The sequence below is a fragment of the Varroa jacobsoni genome, unplaced genomic scaffold, assembly GCF_002532875.2.
Source record: "Varroa jacobsoni isolate VJ856 unplaced genomic scaffold, vjacob_1.0 scaffold_1012, whole genome shotgun sequence".
Taxonomy (NCBI): domain Eukaryota; kingdom Metazoa; phylum Arthropoda; class Arachnida; order Mesostigmata; family Varroidae; genus Varroa; species Varroa jacobsoni.
The window spans coordinates 45,383-71,797 of NW_019213914.1; the positions used below are offsets into that span (position 1 = coordinate 45,383).

Below are 26,415 nucleotides of genomic sequence, written 5' to 3' on the forward strand. Positions count from 1 at the left end.
ACGGCTATTTAAATAAAATAGTTAACTTTGCTAACTGATACTAAATAGTATATATTTACCATTTTCGTATCCTACGCTTTGTTTTTCTCCTAAGTAGATTCTATAATCTGCTCTCTACTAACACTAACGATGTGATCGATAGTCACTATGTAATTGGCAGGCAGCAGCTTATCAGAATGTCTAGCTTACCCAACGCTGTTGAACTCTGCCCAGCGTTGCATATTTCTTTATGTAGAACGCGGAATGGTGATTTGTCTATGGGGTTGGACAGTTGGGTCACGTCCACTGGCTTAAATGAAGTATTGCAGCTGCGTCTACCTTGACGAAAAACACCGATACTTGTTGACGCCTCTTAATATTTCAATATATTCCTCTACAATACATTGCCGATTGGCTTTATTATCTAAAGGTTCGTTTAGCTGCAGAAATTACATATCGCCATTGCGGGCCCAATTTCTGAGCGCGAAGTATGTTTTTTCTCTTGACCCATACTCAGTCTGCAGTGCTTCACAATTTCCAAATTTGGGTCCCGGACTTTCAACGCAAGTAAGTATGTTTATCCGCCGATGAAATAAGTGCATCTACTGTACTAATTAATGACTCTACCTGTTGCGACAGCGGAGAGAAAATTAAAGTAACTTAGCATAACTTTTCATAGCACAAGTTCACCAGTTGTTGAGGTACTAACAAGATATACTAGCAGTCTGTAAGTGGTTTCTTTAGTACTTTGACACCGCAGGTCGGCTAGAATCCACACGTTGCACAAAATTATCCCGAGACTTCTAGATTAATAGTTTTCTTTAAAATACCTTGAGAACGACTGCTGTAATCGGTTTTAGAACTTTACAAGAGCACTTTACAAATCCGACTGCAGAAAGCATACAAAGCCTTTATCATATACTTTTCTTCACATATAAACCTCCACCCTGAAGCTCCGAAACAATTAACAATAAAGGTCACGATATATACTCTTTAGAAACTCTGATCAGCAAGCCTAGCGGTACTGTATATTAAGATACAATTAACGCAGTTTCTAGAATTTGCGGTACGAGAAATGATAACCGCTAAAAGTGACAGAAAGAGCCCTAAAGCTAGCTCCTCAGTTTCGAAGCTTATTGCGAATCTGTGTAAGTAGTTGCTTACTATTGCGACTCTCGATTAAGGCCAAAAAATTAGCCTAGTTATTCTCTATATATAAGCAAGCCCTTGACATAGAGGTAACATCCAGGACTCATTTCCATCAAAAGCCTAACTGGTGTGAACCTTGCTAGACCTTTTTCCCTACTTGCTTTCGGTTTTATTCCTCCTTAAAAATATGACTAATTCTTGATAACAACCCTGACAATAGTGAATTTGAACTAGCGTGCTTGCCAGTTATGCTTTCTATGGCAACACGCCTAAGGAGATGTGCATTAACCACACATGCCGCCCCTTAAATCACAAGGTTCACAGCGCTGAATGTTTTAGCTTGTGGAAACCATAGTTTGAATAGGTCCTCTCAAGGGATCCATATAGACTGGCCCATTACTTGTTCAGGAATAACGGAGCATGCTGAACAAGGTTATTTTATACCATAATCTCGTGAGTAGGAGTCACATGTATGGGTGCAATTTTTATCGAGGATTGATGACAACTCGGAAACACTAATTTTGGTCAATGGCTGCCTTGACCTTAGTTAGAGCCTTGAAATGACAAGTGGTTACATTTGTTTGTTGTAAGATTTTATATTATCGCTCTATAGAGAAACTTAATTCGAAAGCGGATGCGGTTCTAGGATGCATGGACTTCTAATATGTTTTCTAGTATAGCATGTCCGTGATACGACCTTTTATGGCACAGGACGCGGTAGAGAAGAGTGAAAGCTGTACACAAGCGAGCACTAGATAGCTAGAATGTCCCGCCTAAATCGCCGTAGCTCGTTATAAGGCAGCCATGATGTAAACCCAGTTCATCGGATCAGTAAGGGCACTGCAGTTAATTCGGTAGCCAAGCGATTTATTTGCGGTAAAGGGCTACGAATGCATTCGGTTCCAAACGCCTACAAACATGCACAGACAGAAGCCTTGCCTGTAAACTTATAATGCTTACATATAAAACGCGCTATAGAGGAGTATGTACCTTATGGTGATTGTAATGGCTGACAATAAATAAGTGAGCGCTGTCTTTAATTCAATAAGGCCAATGTCACACACTGTCGAGTTGAATCGAAGACAGCGGCCGAACTGTGTACGGTTTTTCTGTGCGACGGCAGCCTTCCTCTGTTTTCAGACGAAAATGACGGCGTCATCACTAGAGAGACGTTTTTAAGCTGCAGTGAAAGGAAAGGCACCTTCTGAGACTGGCATCCCTAACCACAACAACGGCTGCAACTAGGTCAGGCATGCTCCGAATGCACTTTCTCAGCATCCTCGTCACACCCAAGTCCTAGACTCATACCTCAAGCACTGTTGTTGAAGCTGTGAAACGTTCGTGATCTTTTGGCCAGAGCTGACTCGCCTTCGACATAATGCTCCACACTTTCAGTTGGATTAAAGTCAGGGTGATATGACAGAAGTTCTACAACAGTGGCGATAAATATTTCGCAATATGACCTCTTTCGCATGAAATTGTTTAGTTCATTTGAAATACGCATACTTTTGTGTATAGTTCAGCCCACGTTTTTTGATTGATTTACGACAGCTAAAATCACTAAATTTGATAGAGTCCTTATGGACAGGTCGATCCCACCCGATGGTCTGCCACCCTTTGCACCCTCTGCACCCAGAAAGCGGCTCTGTATCTTCGTTGCGTTGTGAAATTTGCCTGCTATTTTTCTAGGTCTTATAATTCTTTCTTCTTTTGTTGGTACCTTATAATTCACCTTTTGTGCTACATTATCAACTGCACACTTCAATATTCCGATTCACTCGCGAAAATTCTTTCTGTGATCCATTATCTTGTATGAGTCTGGCCATTGTAACCCATCGCTGTTCCGCGAAGTCTCTTCGTAATTCCAACACGAGTTTCACTATAGTCACAAAAAGTAGGAAAATCATTTAAGTTCACATCAAAATTATCTGTGGCCACAATAGCATCAACTACTAGCGATAATTGTTGTACATCTGCATCTCAAATCATCTAGGTCTTTCTACGAACGAAATTGGGGACCTCAACAAACTCTGATGAACAACCGTTGCACCACACGTTTCAACGAGTGCCTCTCCTTTCGTAAGAGGCTTGTTTAATAACAGCAGGCAAATGGACAAACGGCATGCAGATACTTGGTTTAGGTCGGAAATTATTTATTTATTTAGATTAATATATTTGATTGCTCAATGACCGTATTTTAGCTGATTCTTTCTTTGACATAAATTCGTTCTTATATATGATACATCTAATATCTTTCTTGTCATCTCGATCACCATACGAGTCCGTTTAGATTCTCGAAGTTGCACGAAGTAACGCGGGTGAAGGTGATGTAATGCTTCGAAGTGGTGTAATGCATTGTGTTACTACATCTATAATCGTACCATGTAAATGCTAACAGATAGCAGAAATAACTACTTCGTTATAGAAAAATATAGCTGGACGTTAACGGCGCATTAAGTATCACGAAGCTCTCCAAAACCTGCCAAAACCAAAAATATGCAACGCAAAGGAAAAGTTATTGTCCCTCTTAAACGTAACATAAATTTAGATTGTTTTATTAATTTCAGATCATCCGTCGCTTTTATGATTATATAACAGTTCATTAAGTTGATCATTCCTACGATACGTATTTAACATATGACACGGATAAATAGACGGGTGATACGCTGAGAAGAGCCACCAGTGACCAGAGTGTAAGAGAGTGACAGTACCTCGGTCAGAGGGCTCCATTTCTGGGTCACCTACAGAATTCTTGGACTCCATAGCCTTTTTAGTGTGGAGCACATAGTAAGATTCGTAGGTATCAAACTGTGTAACTATGGAATGCCTGCTGAGGTCGCTCATAGCGTCCGTAATCAAAAAATCTAAGTCTATTTGTGCAATCTTGCACTTCCGGAATGCAATTAAATCTACCTGTGAGATCTAAGAGAATTTGTTATATCGTACGAATAATGGCACCTCCTCAAAAAAAAAGCTAAAAACTATTTTATTAAGAAAAATCATGTGGAGTCCCAGAGTCATTTCGAGAGATTTGGTTTGATTTGATCCACGAGCTTCTCCAACTGAGTTCGCGTTAGATGTTTCCAAACTGGTTAAGGAAGCTGAGTACAGCAGCCGTTAGAGAAGCAGATGCAAGCTCCGCAGCGCCTGATCTATAATCATTACGTCAGTAAATAGAATCTATCGAATTTTAAAAGGTTGATTTCGTTGACCTCAAAGCTTCAGGCTAATTCTCACATTTATTCTCTCTACATAGAGCATAGGCCGTCGAGGCCATCTGGACATCGAGAACATTGCCTGCATTTAGCGAAGTATGTAGGAGGTGTTTTGGGTCAAGTCCGACGCGGAGTTCTTTGTTGCGTTTCGAAGAACACTATTAACTGGAAGTAAGCACTGCTAACAGGGCTTTTTTAGTGGCGTCCTGCGGAGACAAAGGGTCAAACAGAGAGCGTAAATCAATGTCTTTTCAAAATCTCGTTTCGGACACACTTTCCAATAAATGACCATGAACAAGAGCTTTTTCTAGCCTTCGAACTCTTCAGCCAGAGTCTTTTTTCGTCTTGCTTCCCTCAGAGTCCGAGTCTCATAATAAAAGCCACCATTAGCCGGGAGTATTCCATAAACGTTTCCAATTGTACATGACATACTACGTATGCCAGCTTACCTAGAATGCTCCGCAGCGGCTTGGATTAGAAGCGAGTCCTGAACCTCCTGATCATTCCAATGGAACGTCCCATACGTCTGTCAGCATAATATTTTGAAAGAAAAAAAAACATACAAAGCACAATAGTTAAAAGGTATCGCAATGTGCAGAGAATGGTACACGATAGATCCAAAGAACCGAATTTCATCAGTGTGCGGGCTAGTTTGCGCGACTGGAGAGACGATGGTCTCCATAAGAATATCATATATTCACCCCTATCGGGCCTAAATCAGAAGGGAAGAGTAGGTTGGGCGCTGGCAAGGCAGGAAAGGTTGGGTCGTTTGAGCAAAAGCCGATAGCGGAGCCAGTTGAAGACTTGCCACAGATACCGTATATAGGCAGAAAGCTTGCACTCAAAGCGCTTGACATCCTGAAGCCGTCGATTATGGCCACAATCGGCGATTCAGTCAGAATTCAGATTCGAGCAAGAGACGTTCATGCGTGATAGTTTCGCCAGAGCTTTAAGACTAGGTTGATTTGAAGGCATCCTTTGTGAGCTAAGGGTAAAAATGCCAAAACGTTAGTACGGCGGTTAGTGTCTGGTCAGCTATGGTAAGCAGCATGTCAAAATACTACGTATGCCTTCCAATCGTTGTGGCTACCCGTTCGCTGTGCACCGGTAAGGTTTGAAAATTTCCAAATGCCTATGTCCACAAATTCGACCAATGCTTTGCATACCGGCGTCGGTACACCTCGACTAAAGACGAGCAATGAAAGCTGAGAATTATTGTGGTAAATTACTAATTGTACCCTTCATGTAAATAAACTTAACAAAATATAAATAAAAGCAAATGACGAAGCATCTTCGTAATGGCATCGAACTATTCTTGCATTTAATACTGTCCCGGCAAGTCGCCGACCTCTCCTTAGTTGGTCCACTTAGTGCATCCCTGCTATTAGAACGCCCTTCAGATTAACATATCCAACTTCAGATGATCATCTGAAGAGAGGAAAGGGCTGCATTCGATAACGTTCTCCAAAGGTTTTTGTTGTCTATTTTTTTCCTACTTTGAATGACACGGTGCTTCCTTGCAAGTTATCAGTTCATGTTAATTTCCAACCTGGCATTTTATGATTTAATCTATATTCTCAGACACATTTAAAAGTCGGGTCCAGCACTCTCAAAACTTCTATCGACTTTCAGATATAATCTTTCATCATATATATATATATATATAAATGTTTATTATAGATTTGCTAAATATTAATAATTCGTGTATAAGGTTATCATCTTTAATGCTTTAAAAACTATAAGGAATAATAAAATGGGCTCCGGTTGTAAAATGATGAAATGACAATCAAATTGACCCGCAAGAATTGTATATGCTTTGAAAATATACGACACCCAGTGTTGGTGTTTTTGCTACTATTTCCTCCACAACTGCATGAGCTAAGCGCAGAATGGTTTCGATTGTTGTCTGTCAAAGGCATTGTCCCTACTTGTTGGTCAATGTGAGGTTTCATCTGACTTCAGCGCTTGATCTAATCACAATGAAAATGGCCGAAGGGACCAAAAAGCACCTTTTTTTTTTTTGTTCTTGCCTTTATACGCAGTTGAAGAGACGGCACACCATTGAACTTAATAATAACAACAACATGGACAACGTTAGTGAAAGTGACACAGAATAGTAGAAATAATCATACGAAGACGACGATGAAAAGAAAAAAGCACCACCACCACCACCATTATCGGTGCCGTCAAAACAAAGCCATCTTTGCTAGCACAATATCACTGTTCGTGCTACGGCCAGCATCAGCTGAATGTGCTGAGTCAGCCAGAGATGCTTAAGCAGCATCATACGGGCACGAGAAGATCTTAAAATCACCGAACGCAATGACGTCTACGCAGCAATGTTCTTTTTTTAGTTCTTTTTTTTTTTAATTAACCAGTGCACCGTTAGATGAACGGGTAGCCAATGAAGTAACGCGGTTGCTTGTATTGTCGCTAAAATTCTATTTAGTACTTTGGTATTTAACTACTTTGGAACACCGTGAACGAAAAGGAGACAAAGGCTACTGTGAACCAAGTCAAAACACACTCGTAACGGCCAACGCGTCATCATTACCCCCCTTGTAAAGAGTCACAACAATAGCAACGTGTCAGAATATAAATACACATCATAAGACATGATAAACATAGGGTTTTTTTTTTTTCTCTACATTAGAAAAATCCGATGAGTGAACTATTTGCTATACAGTGACAGATGCAGGCATTCTATGCAGAAAACAAGGAGTAGAACTTGTTCCGCCTTAATAAATATGCCCATATATTTATATACTTGTGGTATGCCCTTTATTCACCTAATTAAGTTGTATCAGCATATCTAGCGGTTCTAAAACCGGTGTCGATGTGAAAGATTCCTTTACACGATAACAGTATATCACTGTTACATATGGCAGATGTTTTCGACGACGTTTCACCACTAATATTAAGCTTCATTATTTTACTGCTGCCATAAAACTACTAGTTTCTCTAAAACAAAAAAAAAAAGGAGGCCAGTCCTTTCAATGGTCAAACTCTACTGTAAAGCGCTGATAAGAAAAAGTTGTTCAGTCAAACATCTATGTATATAAACGACTTGCTGCGGGCATATTTAAGTTGTTGCTGTTCTATACGAGGGCATCTAACAGTCTTGTAGATTCAACGTGTCGGAATATGCGTCCTAAATCTAAACGGAGCGTCTCGATGGTAGCACCAGATCTGGTGGCGCAGATGCGCATCCAGCGACAAGCCATAAGGTTTAGATGCAAAACACTTTCAGTGACGTAGTACCATTCGTGTAGTCTGAATGAAGATTTCTATCGTACTGGCTGGAGCTGTTTTCGACTATGTGTCCCTCACAATCTTCGGGTTCAAATTTTAAAGAAAGTCAATAAGGGTCAACGTCTTTGGTTGACCACGTGTACTTTGCGTACCTCCTGATCCTATTCACCGAACTCTATTTCGGTAGCATGTGCACGTATAGATAAATGTGATCCGAACCTCTAAATCGAGTGGGTGACCTCGAAGGGAAATTGGATTAACAAAATGGGCATTAACACTTCGTAAGACAAGATTTCTGTTCTGTAGCAAAACAAAAACGTCGTCTTCCTTCACAGCAGCCGCAGCAAATGGCTTTTGGTGTGTCGAGCCGAGCTAAGTCGACGAACCAACCTCTTGAACAGCCGACTTGCTTCTCTAACAGAGGCCCTGCGTTCTTAGGCCGGCGACAGTTCTGAGAAGCGAAATGAGTCGAAATCATCTGAGTCTTTTCGAAGATTCAGAGGAGTGGTTAGTTCTCCGGTACCATGCATGTACAGGCGCCATCAAATAGACTGTTCTGAAGATCCCAGAGTGTTTAGACGGAGACAGTTCGCTGTTTCGGTTTACCGTTTTCGCTGAGTAGTTGGGGGCGAAAAGCAGTGGGAAGGGGCTGAGAGGGGGCAGCGGAGACCTAGTAAAGAGCCGCCACTCCCACTTTGTTCCACATTTCTGCCTACTAACCTATCTATATCTGTACATCTAGAATGGATAAATTGATAGTCATGTTGTCGTTACCCCATTTCGATTAGACGAATCAAATCAGTTTGCTTGAGCTCAAAAAAATAGGTTTCTTCACGGCTAGCGGCGAGCGTGTATGCTACTTACAGGTATCAATCGGCCCCCCTGTAGGCAGCAGGCAGAAGGACAAGAAAAGGTATATCGAGCATCCGGCTGAATTGAATAATTGAAAGTGTCATCTCTAGTAATTAGACGGATGATTATAGTACATCATGAAAATCATTGAAGTTTTCGCGGGCTAGAGAGTGAATGAATCCAACGCGCTCACAAGAAATCGAAGCCATAATATTAGTTGTAAATGGTGTAGCTATTCAATGAAGCTTAGATGATGTGAGGATCATATATTCATGAGCTCGAATAACTGTTGTTTCTATTTGAAGAACAATGCGATAAAACAATGTAAGGGCAGCTTTGTGCGATGGTGGCCATTTTCAAAGGTTAGATCACCTTTCTTCGGCTTGCTTCTTCCTCCCTTCACGTCTAACTCTTTCCTGTCGTAGCCTTTTACCTCGTAGAGTAGATGCTGAGAGAATTTAAGGATTGTTAGCGAATAGATCTAAAGTGATGGCCTTAGTCCGAAATGAATGATCCCTTCTTTGCGATATGGACGGGTTACTCGTTAATACTGCTCTTAAAAACACACGTATCAATAATTACAGTCGGTGGTTTCTTCTAACGGTCCCATTGCATAGGAAAATTGTAGTTGTTTTTCTTCTATCAGTGAGAACGTACTCCCTGCCGATATGAAAATAACAGTTGTGCTAGTAGCTTTCGCAGTCGCAATACGTCGTTCTATTTCCTCCTGCACAAAGTGCGACTGTCACAAACGAAAGCTGGTGTTCTTTTATTGGCGAGGCTGTTTATCACGTAGCTAAGTAGTGACTGAAGCGACGCCTGCCACACTCGTAACAGCAGCAGCATCAACCTTTTTGCCTCTCCGAGTGCCCTTCTGTTCCTTTTTGCCCCTTTAATATGCGCTTTATGCTTTCTCTTCTTCTTCTTCTTCTTCTTCTTCGTCATCGTGTTTGCTGCTGCTGCTGCCCTTTCGTCTTCGTAAGAAGGGGGCAATTGGCTGTTCTGTTAGGTGTTAGTTGGTGGGTGCTAGCTCCCTCAACGTTCGTTTCAGTCCTTTGCTTTCATCATATATCGTTTTCCAATGGACGATAATCTCAGTCGCTCTGGTGTCTGCCACCGCTTTCCGGTCGGTCTGTCGATAACAGCAGTACAGCAGCAGCAATGGAGGCGACGACCGCGAAGCGGCGGGACCCGCGGCAACAGCAAGCGTAATTAACAGGCAGCAGGGTAAGCCTGCGAGTGGTAGTTATACCGAGAGCGTGGCGGCCATTTCTGTCTTTACTCTTTTGGAGCAGCACTCAGGTCGGGCTGTCAAGGGCAAGGAAGCTCGACTTAGGAGCGGACGGCGCTGCCCAATGCCTCCCTATTTTAACGCCCTTGTTATCCAGCTGTACTCATCAGCCTATCAATCGTGGAACTGCCAGTAGCTAACGACAACACATTGCTACGCGACTTACTACTGCACGGACTTGCAGCAATACATCGTCAAAGGCCGATTGAAAATCAACTAAAGAGGTTAAAGTTAGAAGAAAATAAGCACACCGCTCCCTTTCTCTAGCTAAATGTTCCTGCCCTTTACGCGCTACCTCTCGATCCGTAAATCTTGTATGCATGTATCATGCGTACTGACTAGACACGTCAGCGAAATAGTGACAATAGATCATTGAAATATAGACCCCGCATGGTTCCCCTATAGTAATGTGCACCCGCCATAGCTTGAAGTAATTAAAATATCGGACTCGACGTATTTCGATCTACTCTTACTAATTTGACAATTTATCCATTGAATCGGTTTTACCTTTGCTGATAAGCGCAACATTCAGGTTCACCTCAAACTTAACGATAAAAAATTGACTTTTTCTTTGGTCTGTACCGCCAACACTGCGGTGATTTATCGGTGACCACTCACTGTCTTCGGGAAGTTACCTTCACTACCTCTGCGTGAGGTTACCCTTGTAAATCGCTTAAAGGTCGCAGCACCTTTTAATGAAATACGTCATAGACGCAGTACTCTATAATTCTGTCGTTGTTCTATCGCACCTAAATTCAACAACAAGTTAAAGGTAACTAGCTCTCTATCAAAGTACCTTGTGATCTGGAGTGGTTCTTTACTTGACGGCGGCTCGAAACCACCGTATTCGATACCAACACACCAAAACTGTGGCCGTTGGCCACAGACAAAGGCGTCTCTTCCGATGAAAGCTTCTATTCATTTATTCACAGCTCACTCAGGGTTGAAGGATAGTTCGGAACACAAAATCAGTTACGCTAGGATAAAACCGCAGAATATATATAGAACGTTTGCTCAAAGGCCTTTAAAGGTGCCTTTTAATTTGTAGTGAAAAACCGGAGATTATTGCAGCATGCTAGGAAGAAATCACTGAACTTATCAGTCTTGTCACACCGGAAAACAACTGGCATATGGGTCTCTACTGAAACTCCAATTATCGAGAGTCATAGAAAAACTTATGCTTCCAAGGAGACTTTAGATTGCTCAAGCTAAACCCACGTACCTTAAAACGTTGATGATGGCAGCTCCATGTCTGTAGGAGACTTGAATTGCTGATCCCAAACAATGATGTCACCATGGCATTTACTTAACGACCAATAATAGCCTGAACTTAGAATGCACCAGACGCAGTGTTTTGAACACGCACATGCATTTACTTTTTTTTTTTTTGTGTATACATTAGGACCTTTTTCAAATGTAGACAACACGTTTTCTAGGCTTTGGTTCGCCTAGTACAGTCTACATCCTGTGTACGGAACAGAGAGAAAGGCAAACTTCCTAACGGAAGAGTTGTGTTTGCTATTGTTGATTCATATGTATAATAAAATATTATGCATATGTATGATATGCAGATGACTGTTTGTCTATATCTACTTATCCACTAGTGCTACTGCTATCGAAAACTACTATCTTGCTGCTACCTAATAGATGTGTATGCGCTTATTATGCATTCTTCTCTGAAAGGCGATCTACTGGATCGGGGTGCGAGGATCGTTGCATATAATTGGAGAGGGTCCTGCTTGTCCTAACGGCGCTATCTGTCTCGAGGCCGCGTCATTGGCTTATACCGTATAGTTAAATGGGAAAAATTGAAACTATGGCTCAAGCATGCAAGGAAAATCAAGAAAGGTTGGATCTGAGAATTTTTAGTGCCATCGGTTGACGCAGACCTAGCAGCTTCACAGATCGCTTGTAGTTGTTGCTGGTTGTTGATGTTATGCAGTCATCGCATCCGGGTTGGAGGACTAGTGCGACGGGAATGAAGAGCGTACAGAGCATCGATGCTCATTTCGTGAATGAACCGACAAAAAGGTACAACTAATCGTGACCTTCAGGGGTCACCTTCGTTACTTCTGCTCCGTCCGCCGAATGCTGTTGCGGCTTCTGCTCCTCGGTGTGTTATTATATCTTCGGGATCTCCGTTCATCTACACGTCAGTCCGATATCGTGGCCCTGTCCATATTGTCAATACGACAAGGAAAGAGGAGCGTCAGCTAATGATTTGCGAGTGTAAATGCTGTCGCGAGCAACGTCAGTCAACCGCTACTATGCGAAAGAGCGGAGCATCGAGGCAGTGGCGGCAACAGCGACGGCCAGATTCGTCCCGACTGAGGTCCACCTTCATCTCTATCCTTCTCTTCATTCTCGTCGTTAGTCTTTTCTCGAACGACAGAGCGAAGTGGTCGAAGTTAGATCGTAATTAAACATTCCCAGAACCCCATCACGACCGATGCTCCAACGCAGCGCTCAGCAATAAGAGAGCAATATCCACAGTAAAAAGTACATCAACAGCGTTCAATTACTTACTCATTGGAATGAAGCGCTTCTGGTCTACTTAAGGCAATTGGGTTCCACAGACTGCTTAGGGGAACGTTGGGACAGAACCCCAGTGGAGTGAATCTAACAGTCCAGATGATAGCGACCGTTTAGACTCAATCATGACGACGACGACAACGACGACGATGATGATGACGAGTAGGACACGAGAAATATAGTACGACGCGTCTAGCAGCTTTGAACGATTCTCCTCCCGCAATAATCTGCCATTCAAAGTACCGGAGTGACCGTAATTTGGATAGAGCAGCCTTTATTAGAATGGGTAAGATGTGGCAGCTGAGATCCACCGATAAACCTAAAGAAAAACACGAAACACCAGGAGGTGGAAAAATGGGTGAATTGGTAATAAAGAAAACCACCTGAAGAATTAGCAGAAAAGCAGCTCTTGACAAAGCCCACGAGCGTCATTTGCAATATCCACATAACTTTTAGTAACGACAGAAAATCTTTACTCTACTACTGTAAAATGGTGTAGACCAATTTGCGTCCAGTTAGCATTTTAGTTGCGCAAATCTACGCCGATAAACTGAAAAATACATGTGGTACAGCATTTCATTTTCACGGAACATATTTACAGGTAGATATGGGTGTCAGAAATTAGTTAAGATATCTGGTGTTCAACAGAAAGTTCTTTCTCGTTCGTTTGTCACAACTGCAACATATATGGCTATTGTATATCTAGTGCATAAACAAACACAAATTTTGTTTGGTCATTTTGCCTACACTATAGAAAATTGAATACACTCCATCCTGACTGCACGAAAAAGTGATAGTCTTCAGTGATACCTTTCCATGTCGCAGTTTCTGTGGCTTCGATGTGTCGAACGCATGAGAAAAGAGAACAAGGCGCACCAACAACAGCTTCCTTCTCCACCTCTTTGGAGTGGTGTCGTCGACTTAATTCAATTACGTGAGCCAGATGTCGACGCTCCACAGGGGCTCCGGAGACATTCCCGAAATGGCGACAGCAGGACCATGGGACCACACGTTCGTCACTCTCCAGAGATCATCAGAAAAATAATAAAAAGCAGAAGAGCCCACAGATCGACCTATGCTCGTCACGGCCATCGAAACGAATCGACACGTTTTCTTTAGCCACCGATGATTTGCTGCTGTCAGTTACCTTTGGTCGAGGCAGTGTGTAACGTGCCGTCCCTACATGATGGTCTCCTTCATTTGTAACTGTAAGGTTTACGCATATTATTCCAATTTGTTCCTGTCATTTAATCAGAAAAAAATATAGAGCAAGACTCAGAAGTATTGCAGAGGGTTGCTTCATCTTTGCACAAACCTGTGATATATTTTCAGCTTGTTATTTTTTCCTTCACTGGCACTTTTATTGGCGTAAATTGTTAGTAGTGACGCTTCGTTTTTAGTCGACTGGCATTAGTAATTGCCAAGTTATCAAAGTTATTCCGAATCAAGTTTAGAGCGGCAATCATCTCGATGAGTGTCACTAAGATGCGACACTTATTTCACGCTTCTCAGTAAAAAAAAGACGGGCTCTAACCTTCGAAAACGCAATTTATGCAATTAGAAAAATTATCATCCTAGTAATACTAACTCGTGCCGGAGTAGGACCTAGTGCATATCGGGACGGTAACTCATTAGCTTAACCTTTCTCCTGTTTGTTCAGGACAGCCAATCTATAATAGGACTCCCTTGCGAAGCAATCCCCGCAACAGAGGTCGGTGCTTGAACCTCCGCGAAAGCCGTGATTGTCTAAGCCTCCCTTTCCTTCTCCTTTCTTATCTTCTATCATAGTAATGTGGCATGGCCGAATACAGGGAATGCCTCAAGCCAGGCTTCGATTTCGACAGAGCGATTCTACAAAGCATATTTCGGACAAATTCAGTAAAATGAAACATTAATGCAAAACATATTCTTAGGTGTTCGATATAATAAGTATTCTTAATAAGTATTCCAATAAATGTTCTTCTTATTTGTTTCGTCTTCGAATGCCCCGCCATTCATGCATACACATACTGTAGTAGAGTTGAACGCCATCTTTATAGTCCTTGCGCGACTTGTCTGGATTTGTTGACTAGGTTGATGGCAGCAATCATAGGCTGACGGCTGTTCATGGTGAGTAAAGTACTAACCTAATTTTAAGAGCGGGCTGTGTTCAGTGACGGTAACTCATTCAAATTCGTTGTTCCAACTAGTGATTTTCGATGATTTACTTTTAGCTATAATTTACAATTTTCAATATTGTAGCATAATTATGACGTGTTATACCTTTACACGTTTCCTTCCCGCCACCAGACTCAAAGTAAGTAATGTGTCATCGCTAATGTCACCTCAATGAGAAACTTGAAAAAAGTTTTTTGATTAAAAAAATCTTCCCTTAACGCCCCAAATGATCGCATAATGATCTTGCTTAATATTCACGGCTTAGGTCTGAGGTAAAAGCGCAAAGACGGCTTCAAGTCACTAGCGGTTATCCAATGAAGATACAAGATAGTTAAATCAATCAAATCAATGTAAGAGCCGATCGGGATATACTCAAAGGAGTTACCCCCGTAGCCCTCTTTTCTTGATTTGGAACCTTTTATGCGAACACTTCAAGCTAAAATTCGTGAAGTGTTTTTGATTCCTGAATTACTTGCGCAAGTGCTAAATCTTCATTGAGCTAGCCCGGCACGCAATGCAATTTGTATTATCCTACTTAGTAAAATGTAAACCGGTGGACCTCGTTAGAGAACAAGGTTAGAATAATGTTTAGCTCTGATAATATATCACTGCCCTCTACCCAATACCGGTCCAGTGGCTGAGACTCACCACGAAATGCTTTCCAGTAGCTGTAAACTATTGACTATATATAGCGCTCCCCGTCCAAGTTGGCGGAAATGAGGAACGTCTCATGTAAAACGAAACATCATAACGGCAGCGCGCTCTCACACTGGAACACGTAGAGCGTTTTTGGATTGGTTGAAAACGTGTCACTAAGGCTACTTGAGTGTCTCGTACTTACACGCGCCCAAGCAAAGCCATTTTAGAATCAAATGCGTTGGAAACAAATTTAATGTAGAATAGGCTGGTGAGAATGAACAACAATCGAATGCGGCCTAAAAAAGCCATGGCGAACGAAAGTAGGGTCGGGAAGGCCTGGACCTTTCAGCTTCAACTGGATCCAAATTTTCAAAGTCTATCATCAATCCGAAGTTTGTCAAAGATCAATCGGCCCCAGTACCAGCGAGATATGTTTTATTTTATTTCGAAACTGTAGGGGAAGGAGTGTCGAACTGCAAAGAACGAAGGTGAGGTTCAGCTGCTTTTATTACTCATCGCTGGAAGGTATTCCTCTTGTTTTATTAGTGAACCGCAATTTATTTTATGACATATTTAACACGCAAGGCGGGTTAAATGCCTATTATGCACACAATATATGACTCCGTTAGCAGCTGTGCAAAATTCAGTTCTCGTCGATACGCGCCACGGACGCTAGTACTCACTGCTATGGATTATATGAGCACATTTCTTAATGCATGTTGTGCAATACAAATGAATGTACAAATGGGCACTTCGGCGTAGAACGAATGGTCTGCTTGTTTTGAGAATCATTTTCTTACTTTGACTGCTGAAAGTCGAAAGACGAGAAAGAAGGTCAGGAAAGGCCAAAACGACGGTGGCTAGCCGTCGAAAAACGACTGACGAAAGCGAGCGTACGGAAGCGCACGAGGTGTCGATCACAAATGAAACTACAGTGAAATGTTTCTCGTTCTACTAAAGCGACACAAAGACGGCTGAGCAGTTGAAGCACTAACGGCATCGGACAACAATCAGGTTGCCATTTAGCGATTGGTGGAGGCTGTCACTGTTCCTGTCACCGTCTGCCCCCTGGCAACGAAAGCGCCGTTGCAGCAGACCTGGCAGAGCGAAACAATGCATAAACTCACCCAGTTCACTAGCGACCCTGGTAGGAGCAACAAACCCAAGGAAGACAACTGGAAGAGGGGTTACTGTAGTCATTCCCTTCAGTTATATTGTCCATCGTCGCACAACTTTCCCACGACGAATAAAACGAAGACGCCAGCCAATACGAAGAAAAAAAGCCGCTCGAGAAGGGAAACAATTCAGCGCGAAGGAAAAGTGGACAACATGCCCAGATGCAATTTTACTCAACTTCTTTGACGCCCAGTCTTCGACTTTTACTTGTGACGATGGTCAAAAAAAAGCTATCACCGTAATAAAATGCCATAACGGTTACCAGCGCAGACTCTTTATGATGATTGCCAGCATTTCTCAGACGATTACATCATGGACGAATCGTTGAGTACTTTTGGAGACTTGACTTGCCTTTGTGTGTGTCAAATCGTTGATAGCGGAACCCGTGCGTCTGTACACGAACCCCACAGCTAAATAATTTTCTACGTGCAGCTTATTTATTCATTTAAGAAAATGTAAAATTATAGCACAATCAAAGCTATGAACACAGTATGAAAATCAGTCTAGGCTTCAATGAAAATACGACTCCGAAAGGTACGCCTGCCGTTGATGTTCCTTTACTATAGCAGCCCTAGATGTAATACTGCAAGCAACTTGGTCTAATAAGTAAGTGGTCTTAAAATAACCCCCCCTAGTCTTTCGTACTAGGTCAAAGTATACCAAATGATATTGCTGGTATTACAAACTTGTTTGTTTGTTTGGTGTATTTGACAAATGAAAAAGTAGCCGTTTATAATTGAGAAGACGTTAATCAGGATATGTAGTTTATCGCGCTGTATTTCAGCGTCGAATATTGCCAACTTCTAGTACGTTTATATGAAGTAAAGTGGGATTGATTGACAATAGTAACTATTACATCCATAACGTTGTGAAAAGCGTACGGGTACAGCCCACGTTGAAACAGCGGGACGCGATGTTTTGCTTACGACCAATAGTTTGTGACACTTGGTGATTCTTATTGATGTACATATGTATATACATATAATACAAGCGAGTAGAAAAGTGGTATAGCGGATCTGTCTATGGAGACTGGGCGGGCAAAGTCACAGTGCTACATGTTTATTCTGCGTATACTGTTCGTCTTCTTTACACCCTTCACTTGACCTCACTGTTCTCACGAAGAACTTGTAGGCTGCTCCTGGTGAGCTGATGCAGCTTAAGGCAGTGCTCTCTGTATACCCTTCAGTCTGAGGTAATGACCCGTTGACTATTTCCGCTTCCTCAGCCTTCAGCTCTCGCCCTGTTCCTTAGCCCGTACTACCTTTCAAGCCTTGTTATACTAACACATCGTGTTCATCCAACGTTTGCTGTTCGGAGTGGCGACCCTCAGGCGATGACCAAGGAATAATACACAAAAAATCCTCAATCCAAAATATATCGAATTTAATGAAAAGAATGCATTTAAAGAGAAAATATATACGTGAGACAATAATTCGGTGTTCGAGTTCAAAGCTCCCATAATGTGCGGCAACGTTGGTAGAGCATTGATTATTTACTCTAGATAGAGCGCGTGTCGCGGAATGGAGTGCATCGCAAAGATTGAAATGAGTGCTGCTCAACAACTGAAGAACGAAGGGTTAAGGGGTGAGCATGCAAAGTAACGTACAACAACCACCACGATTATCATTAATGCTGTCCACTTTGCTGATGACATAGCTACTACCCCCAATGGAACACATTAGATACAATATATGTATATACATGACGGCCCCACACTTCAGAAGACTATAATTTACGAGTTAACTTCAAGTGACAGCAAATACAGGCTCGTCTTTGTCCAGACTACAATGACTGGTCAACCCGTCCGGCACTGATGTTAAAAGATGTAGCCAATTTAAGTCAATATTAGACAAATTGAAATAAGCATGTTGAAAAAGAACTTGCAAAGGGAAATTCAGATTCGACCCAAATGAACAACTATAAGCCTGTAAACATCGCAGATCTTATCTTACAGATAATGGGACGACTCAATTCTAACCCACTGTCATTCTGTGCAGGAAATTCTACAGCTGTCCGAAACTGTGTGATCTAAATAGTTCTTCGAAGCTCTTCTGGTTTAAAAATTTGCGAAAATTTCGTATGGTCAAGTTGTTAGGTTAGGCAGAAGCAACGTTTTTATTATTGATACGTTCCTAGACGCTCATTTTTAGAGAAGCAGTCTTAAATTCTTACCAACACAGGAAACAGAACAACGGCTTGGGTACACATATTGTTGTATAATAATTAAGAAACTCAATACGAGCACCCCGAGCTGCTTACTAGTACCTAAAGTCCTGAAATTTTCAAACTGACCTGTCTGCTGCAGTGTGTTGCATAACAAATTGCCACAGATAACTCGGTTTTACTCTCCTTGAGTGATTTATCCGAGTAAAAAGTATGATTTGTCCCGATCGCGAAACGCCTTAGAGAAATTCCGAACACATCCCCTTTTAAGATCCAGATTTTGCACTTCGAATGACCAGTTAAAGTATAGTAATCCTGTCTATGCTTTTAACTAGGCATCTTCGTTCTATTCGTTTCTGTCGTTCATGATGCTATGTTCAATCTGCTAGAATTTCAATAAAAGGTATCTCCAGATTCAGTGAGCCTTTTGTGGCAAGTTCGACGCAACGGAAACCCACGAAGTGAAATGACAAGGACTTACAGACAAAGGAAGAAGCAAATCTCATGTAGATCCTCCTTGAAATCATCTCTAAATTACTTTGGCCCTTGTGCGATCTTTGATATTATCTAATAGATATTCTACTCTTTCGGTGTTCATTTAACCTGTGTGGATAATATTCATCTAAAAAGTGTACTAAAAAATTGCGGGAAAACTTTTATATGGGATATGAAAGCCCTTAAGAAACTTAACAATGTAATATAAATTATTTTACAATTTTTTACTAATTTTATCATAAGCGTTAATAACGGAGTAATGCTCAATAGTGGTATATAATTTGAAAAAGTTCCGAATACAATAAGTAGCATAATTGAATTTTCTTTCAAACTTTATATCCATACAGGATTGTCAGTGACTCTGAAACTATATATCAAATAACGATGTTATGGAAAAAAAAAGACTGATTTATGCTAAACAATCACGGCCAGCGCAATACATGAAAGCTGGTTGGTTCGTGTCAGCATGGCGCAGCTGGCCACCGCCTGCCTGATTGGCCGATAGCGGCCTAGAGGCCACATGTGTCCGCGATGAAAAGCGTCTTCATAGAGGAAACAAGAGGAGAGACGAGAGAGAAGCCAGCTCAGGCTACACAATGACGACAGCGGCAGTGAATGCTTCCATTCATGCAACAGCTCGTCCTTTTTGATTAGGATGTACAGAGGTGAGCAGCTTATTTGGCATTTGAGGCATCGTTACTTATTGCCTTCACCGAATAGAAATCGCCTGAGGTCAGGATCCAAGCCAATCCACTTGTCGTCCTTTGAAGTGACTGACTGACTGACAAAATAGCTCACTCCCGAACCGTCGTTGTTATCTAGCCATCGTCGATTTGGTTGACGCTCCTTCTCTATCTTTTCATGCGCATGTCCGTGCCGATGTTTCGCGTCATAGTTCAAAAACCTCGGAGCCTTCTACTGCAGCTGCTACTTTGCAGTATTCTCATTGGCTTCCTGTGGCGACCAGTGGGATGGTAGCGCTTTGCAGCTATCAGTGTTCGGTGTGCTACTGAACTACGAGAAGACGCAACGCCTAGTGGATAATACCAGACCTAGCTTGGACCAGGGGCGCAGCACCTTCGTCCCCCCTTACCTTCGTCATCTCAATTTCCTCCAAGCTTCTTGTTCTGTGTCCTTCTGTTCCTCTTATTTTCCTCCCTCCTTTTTCTACGGCACATCTAAGTGCTGGCGAACTTATAGCTTTCCGCAGTTATATATATATATATATATCTGCAGTGTGTAACTGCTTGTCTGCTACCCCGTCTATGTGATTATGGTAGGGCAGCAAAACTACAATGCATTCAAGACTATAAGGCTGTATGGTCCTACAAAGACAGGCACAGGCACAGGCACAGGCACATCCGACGGGAGAAAATGGAAGGTAATCGCATTTCGCAGTCGCTGTCCTGTTTTCCTCCTGGCACGTCCCTCGCTCCCCTCGGCAGGCCGTGAGCGAACGCGCACGCGTTTCTTTGCGGTCTTGCGTCTGTCAAGAATCAGCTACCGCGCCAGCGACTACACCAAATGCCGCACAGCCATAAACAGTAATCGAAGCCCTGCTTTAGCTGTGAGGTTGGGTTGCCATCAGGGAGCGGAACATTGGCTAGAGACTTATCGGCAAAGAGGCACGTCAGCCCCAAAAGAGCCTCTTAGAAGTCGCAAGTCTCAACCTTAGCCTCAGATATAAAAGTGAACAGAGAATCGATAATTTAAGCACAGGATGTTCCTCGACAACTTCTTTTGAACTTGGTCTACTGGGTCGATTTCAGTAATAATAAATGCATACGTATTTTTAGCCTTTGCCAGAGATCTGGAGCAGTGCCTCTATTTATGTGGGTATTATTCCTTATATTGTAAATAGAATAGCCCTCTTGGTATTTTGTCATTATCGTTTGTTTAACATTGCTGCTATCGGTTGTGCCTGTCATTGCTGTTTTTATATAGCGAAAAGGTATAGCATAAACATTCGTAGTGAGAGTTAAAGGGCTTTTAGTGACAAAGCAGCTGTCTTACTCTGTACGTAGATTACATATTACTCAGATAATTATATTTGGTTGCGCATTCGACACAAAAAAGACAGTGTAATATTTTTCTGAAATACTAAATCCATTTTAGCCTAGAGTGCTTCCAAGTCTCTTTGAGAACTTGAAGTTGCGCGCACCTGGCAGCAACATTTGTAGATGCCAGCCCTCCAACTTGCGTCGTTCTCTCATTATTTTATAAACACATCCTTGTGAAATAAATGTCTGTCAGAATGTTTTGCACTGATGCCCAGATTCGAATGCTTAGTTCATACAAAATAGCTTACGACACGTGCTTCATTGGAGCCTCAGCCAGTACCGAGATATAAGAAATTACCCAGGTATTACAATCTAAACTTAAGTATAATTTTATACATATCTGCAATAACGTGTCAAAGAATCTGTCAGGTTTAACCTGTATACCAATTTGTACCAATTAGTTATTTTTTGCTCAAACCCTCGCTACTGGGACCTACTCTGTCACAAACAGCCTGCCCATTATGTAAAGATTATACGGAAAATTTTGAAGGGCTTTTCCGATTAATTGAGTATCTTTGTCTCATTGCTACACAACTGCTGGAGTTTGCGCTTGACAGTATATGGGAATGTCGGTAGTAACATGCTGTTCCCTGATAGCGGAAAACGTTTTTTAAATTGCATACTTTCTACAAACCCTCCGAAAAGGCTTGAGCGGCATTTTTTTCGCGTTGGTCCATATGCTTTGTTTCGTGTGGTCCTTAAGCACTGAAAATACTGCGAAGCAGAGAGGTCTTATGTAGAGCGACATAGCGGTTCATTTAGGACTTGTAACAATATAACGTCAAAATTGTTCTTAGAAATACAAAATAAACTGTGTCACGTTATTCAGATGTCTATGAAATATCAGGTTTGGGACAGTATTTGAAAAAACCTATATCTCGCGCATCCGAGAATATCAGTCGGCTCTACAGATCTATTCGGCTTGGATAACGTGAAAAGTTCATTTGCGGTCTAAAGGATTTTAAGAAGCATGGCAGTAGCTATGAATGTAAATATTTACAATAGTTTTTTTTCAAAGATTAGGCGAACGACTAGAGCCTGGTAATGGATGACTTAGTGGTTAGCCATTCATTGTCATCAGTTGCCTCTGTTCGTTTATCAGACGGACGAATGCATAGCACCGTCTACGTTTCTACGAGACAGTAAGCTGTTAACTCTGCGTGCGTAAACGCACGGACACATGCAGATCAAACTTAAGCAAGCGTAGAGACTGATCCGCCAGGGTGGCTTAGCAAGTAGGCCATGATAAAAGATACACTAGATAGCTGCATTATAGAGATCGCTCCTTGTTCTATTAATGCTACCATCGTCTCGCTACTCGCTGCAACTACAGCTTACAGGTGTCCCACTACAAAGCCTATCTTCCTTCTCGAGCTCGTAATAATCATATACAGATTCGGTATTGGTAGGGACAAATACACACTGCCTAAATTCGTTCTAATTTCTGCGCACGCTTCGTGGGCAGTATTTGCTGAGGTCGATAAAGTACCACTATGATGCGTTCGGGATCACAATAGTTCTATATTCGACGCAAATCGCTTCCCTGAAACCTATCCAAACAAGCTTCTCAAAACCGCGCTAGGTTAATGACTCACGTTCTTGACTCTGCGTCGTGCCGTTCGTCACATTTTTAATTCCACAAGCATATTGTAGATGCAAAGGATAGGTGTATGCGTTTTCTGTCAGCTGCGAGCACGCGGATGTTCTTTTCGTCTGCTATCGCGCGACATGCGTCGCTACTACTTGGACTTGGTCAGGGAAAGCTCGACGGAGAACAACGGCACAAGCGGTAGCAGCAGGAGCTGTCGCTACGTAGGAAGGGTAACAACCATCTTTTTGTTCTGGTTCTACTCGTTGTTCTCTTCGATGTTTTGTGGTTGTACTATAGTTGTTGATATGGTTTTACGTTATTCTATGTCGTCTGTTAACATACGACACAAGCAAGTACTATGAATCAACCGCGGGTGTCAAAGCTCAAACAAATAATGTTTCTACTAGTCATACTGCTACTGTTACAAGCTGCGGTCTTCTTGTCCTTTGCTCTGTTGCTAGGTCGCGACAGCTCCGTCCCTAATAGCGGACATATCGCCATAGCATTCGGCAGACATACTTGGGCAGATGGTACCCCAAAGAGGCACGGCGACGACGACGACGACAACGTTCGCTTGTTCTGCGATCGTCTCTTTTGTGTCCCTGTAAAGACTGTACAGGCAAAAGGAAATAGTCCCGGTAACCTGGCCAGTAAATCCTGCTAGCCCATAAAGCTGTGCGAATAACATCGGGTTCACTTTCGCGGACTCTGTACTTCATAAGCGCACTCACTAGTAGGCAGTACTCAAACGGATGGACATAGTATACATATGTATATATATGCTGCTTGTGTTTCTCTTGTAGTCTGCCGCCTCTCTGAGTCCCTGACTCAGTGCCACTTGCCTGTAACTACTAGGAGCCCACAATGTCCACTGAAGTCTTCAAAACCGTCAACCGTAGACGCCCCATTATGGTCGACATTCTCACCTTAGGCTAGGTCGTTCAACTAAAACCAACGTAAGCAGTAGCTTGTTTAAATAAAACGTCGCTTTGCATCAATAAGCAGATTTTCGTTCTGCATTCGTATAATTGAAATAATTAGCCAAAGAGTGCTCTAATAAAGCGATTGTCAATTATCTCGCTCGTCGATTCTTCTTAGATATAAATCGTCATGCAAGCCTACGGCTATCAGCTGCAAATGGACAGACAACGGCCTCAGTACGATCTAACGACTCAAGCAGCTGTTACGTTTGCATACACACACAAGTTTATACACACTATAGCTTATAGGCAATCACAAAAGGTTGACATTTGTAAGCAGCCGATGCCTCTTGTTCATAAAACCGTTGACTCTAGAACGATATGGGCAGAGATATATTTTTACTGTAGCGGATATCAATAAAGCACAAAGGCTCCGTGATATTTTCGTACTACAATTGAGAACATTGGGCTACCTAATATAAAAGTTTAGGCCACATCGGGTGTCGCCACATAGCGTAGAGCCTGCCTGCTTCAAACAGAACAAAAGTAACACGTTTGTGATTTTAAATCATACCGTGAATCCTTCTCCATACTCGTAGTGTAAAATGATGCGGTAGTATATACGTTGTGGTACATTGGTCATTCACAAAAAGGCAGAATTTGTAAGGTTATATTAATATCAAAACGTTACTTTAATGACACAAGTTCAGTGAGGGTTAGTTAGGCAAAGTTGGAAATCACTAAATGATCAACGATCCGTAAGTTTATCTAACAGCGATGAATATTATTGACTACTGTGCATGAGCTGAAGTCGCCTCGGGGTTACAGCAGCCGGTAGGTCCCGGTCCGCTGACCGCCATGTAGGGACATCGTGTCGTGTACGTGTCTCTGTCATTTGATAAATATCCTGACAACCATAGACAGGGTCGTGTAGCACCTGGTTCCAACTCAGACTCCATGCAACGGGCTCGGAGCAATCGGGATCCGACGCGTCGTCAGCAACGACAGAAGCGACAGGAATAGCAATTATCTAATTACGAACACGCAATAGTTTGTGGCCCTAGTCAATAGTAGCTGACCGTATAGAGAAATGGTGTGAAAGTTAAAACGAAAGGGAACGCAAAGGACGAGCTGAACTGGAGGGGGCAGGGAATCGGGAAGGGATAGAAGCCGAGCGAGGAGAGGATACGAGAGTGCCGTACAGAAGCAACCGTCCAGCGACAGCGATCGAAAAAGAGGTAGTGTGATTTGTTGCTGTTATCCAGTCTCTGTATATAAGCCAGAAATAGGTATGATGCGCCTTTACGATAGTTAGATAGAGCTCTAAAAAGACGAGCGGCTTTGACCCTCCTTCGGTAGTGGCCGACAGCAAGAAAAATAACGACAGTAACGATTATATACATAATACGGCTGCTTCATAAACCAATGCTACTGTCGCTGGTGCTATTGTCGTCCACTAGATGGACATCTAAGCTGTTCGGCCCGCTGGCGCCGTGGCCGCACGTACACACAAATACATATATGTCCGCCCCGTCGTCGTAAGCAATTTAATTCGAATTGTTGGCATCAGTTAAGCTCGGTCGCATCGCTCCCGACCCCTTCCCCCAATCGTCTGTTAAGCTTAGAGCAGACAAAACTTGTCGAAAACAGTGATATCCACGCGCGACAGCGGCAGCAGCGGTCTGAGTCGTTCGTGTGCAATGATGGTTGAGCCGGACAAAGAGAGTTGAAACGACACTACATACATGCACATGGTGTCCTGGCACGTGCAATGGCAGCGGCGGTGCCACCATCAACAAAAACAATGGCAAGAGCGTGAGTAAGTGTTAGTAGCGGTGGCGGCCTGAGCGATCCCAATAGATTGACAACGAAGGTAACGGAAGTAGGCAAAAGATGATGAGAGTACTGCTCAGCCTGGTTGCGGAACTTTCCTCCTTTTTATCACCCCTCAGGATATGCTGATGCTAGAAGTGCTGCCGAAACCCTCTCGTTCTTCCACTTTTATGTGGAACGCACATTGACACACATAACAGAGAAAATTCTATATGGGCAAAACTATCAAATCGTACCGATCCTAATTGCTTTGTACACGTCATGTAAACGTGTGGCTTGCGTATTGTACCAGGACCGAATAGCTCGTGCCGCTCCTCAACACTAAGTTCAGTAAACAGTACGTTAAAGGTCTATATAAATTTCTGTTTTTTCAATTGAGTTTATATGAGCCAAAGAAATTTGTTTTCAGTAGAATGTGCTCTGGATAAGCCAAACGTGCACGAAAGAGAAGCACACAAACTCAGTACAACCGTACTCGAAATAATTCGGACCTGTCTACATATGTATAGTAATACCTACGGCTTTGTTATGTTCACCACGTTGAAGGTGTTAAGATCAACCTAAACAAATATCACATGAACACATTTAACAGCGATAAACACAAGCAAAATTTTCAGTCCAGAAGGTGCGCACCCCCAGAAATTCTACGACGAAGAGGTTTAAGTACACCCTACCAGTAAAAGTAGTTGAAGGAGCGTAGCTTCGCTGCTCGTATACGTCTAATCAATGGAAATATATTTGAATATTAATTCTAGGCCCGGGATCAAAGTTATACGTTTTCTCCCGCTGATCTTCTATCGGTAAAATCTGTATAGCCATTGAATCACGATGATTCAATGAAGAAAAGTACCAACAAGCATTTGTGCGCAGCCTTTGGTCCGGTTTTAGAGTTGTGACTCATGCACAGACTACACTTCTATCAGCGGAAAATTTCTACTTCCGTTGCTAATTTGCATATGAAAAAAATTGATATATTCAGTGGCATGCAGAAGCAATGAAATCAATAGTTTTGAAATACCGGACCGCCAAGGATTATTTACTTATGAAAAGACCGCAGCTGAAAAATTTCGAGAAAATAAATTTTAGGCTGAAATTGAAGTTCGATTAAATT

At 42.3% G+C, this 26,415-nt stretch overlaps 2 long non-coding RNA genes across 2 annotated transcripts; both read right to left on the reverse strand.

The window, feature by feature from the left end:
* Nucleotides 1–3,220: 3,220 nt before the first annotated feature.
* LOC111265801 (uncharacterized) lies at nucleotides 3,221–22,635 on the reverse strand. The gene is made up of 4 exons (XR_002683672.2): nucleotides 22,556–22,635; nucleotides 13,081–13,476; nucleotides 12,265–12,589; nucleotides 3,221–3,607 (listed from the first exon to the last, which is right to left on the reverse strand). It is a non-coding gene; the product is annotated as an uncharacterized LOC111265801 (long non-coding RNA).
* On the reverse strand, nucleotides 4,091–4,869 carry LOC111265802 (uncharacterized). Its single transcript, XR_002683673.1, has 2 exons — nucleotides 4,793–4,869; nucleotides 4,091–4,549 (listed from the first exon to the last, which is right to left on the reverse strand). It is a non-coding gene; the product is annotated as an uncharacterized LOC111265802 (long non-coding RNA).
* Nucleotides 22,636–26,415: the final 3,780 nt, after the last annotated feature.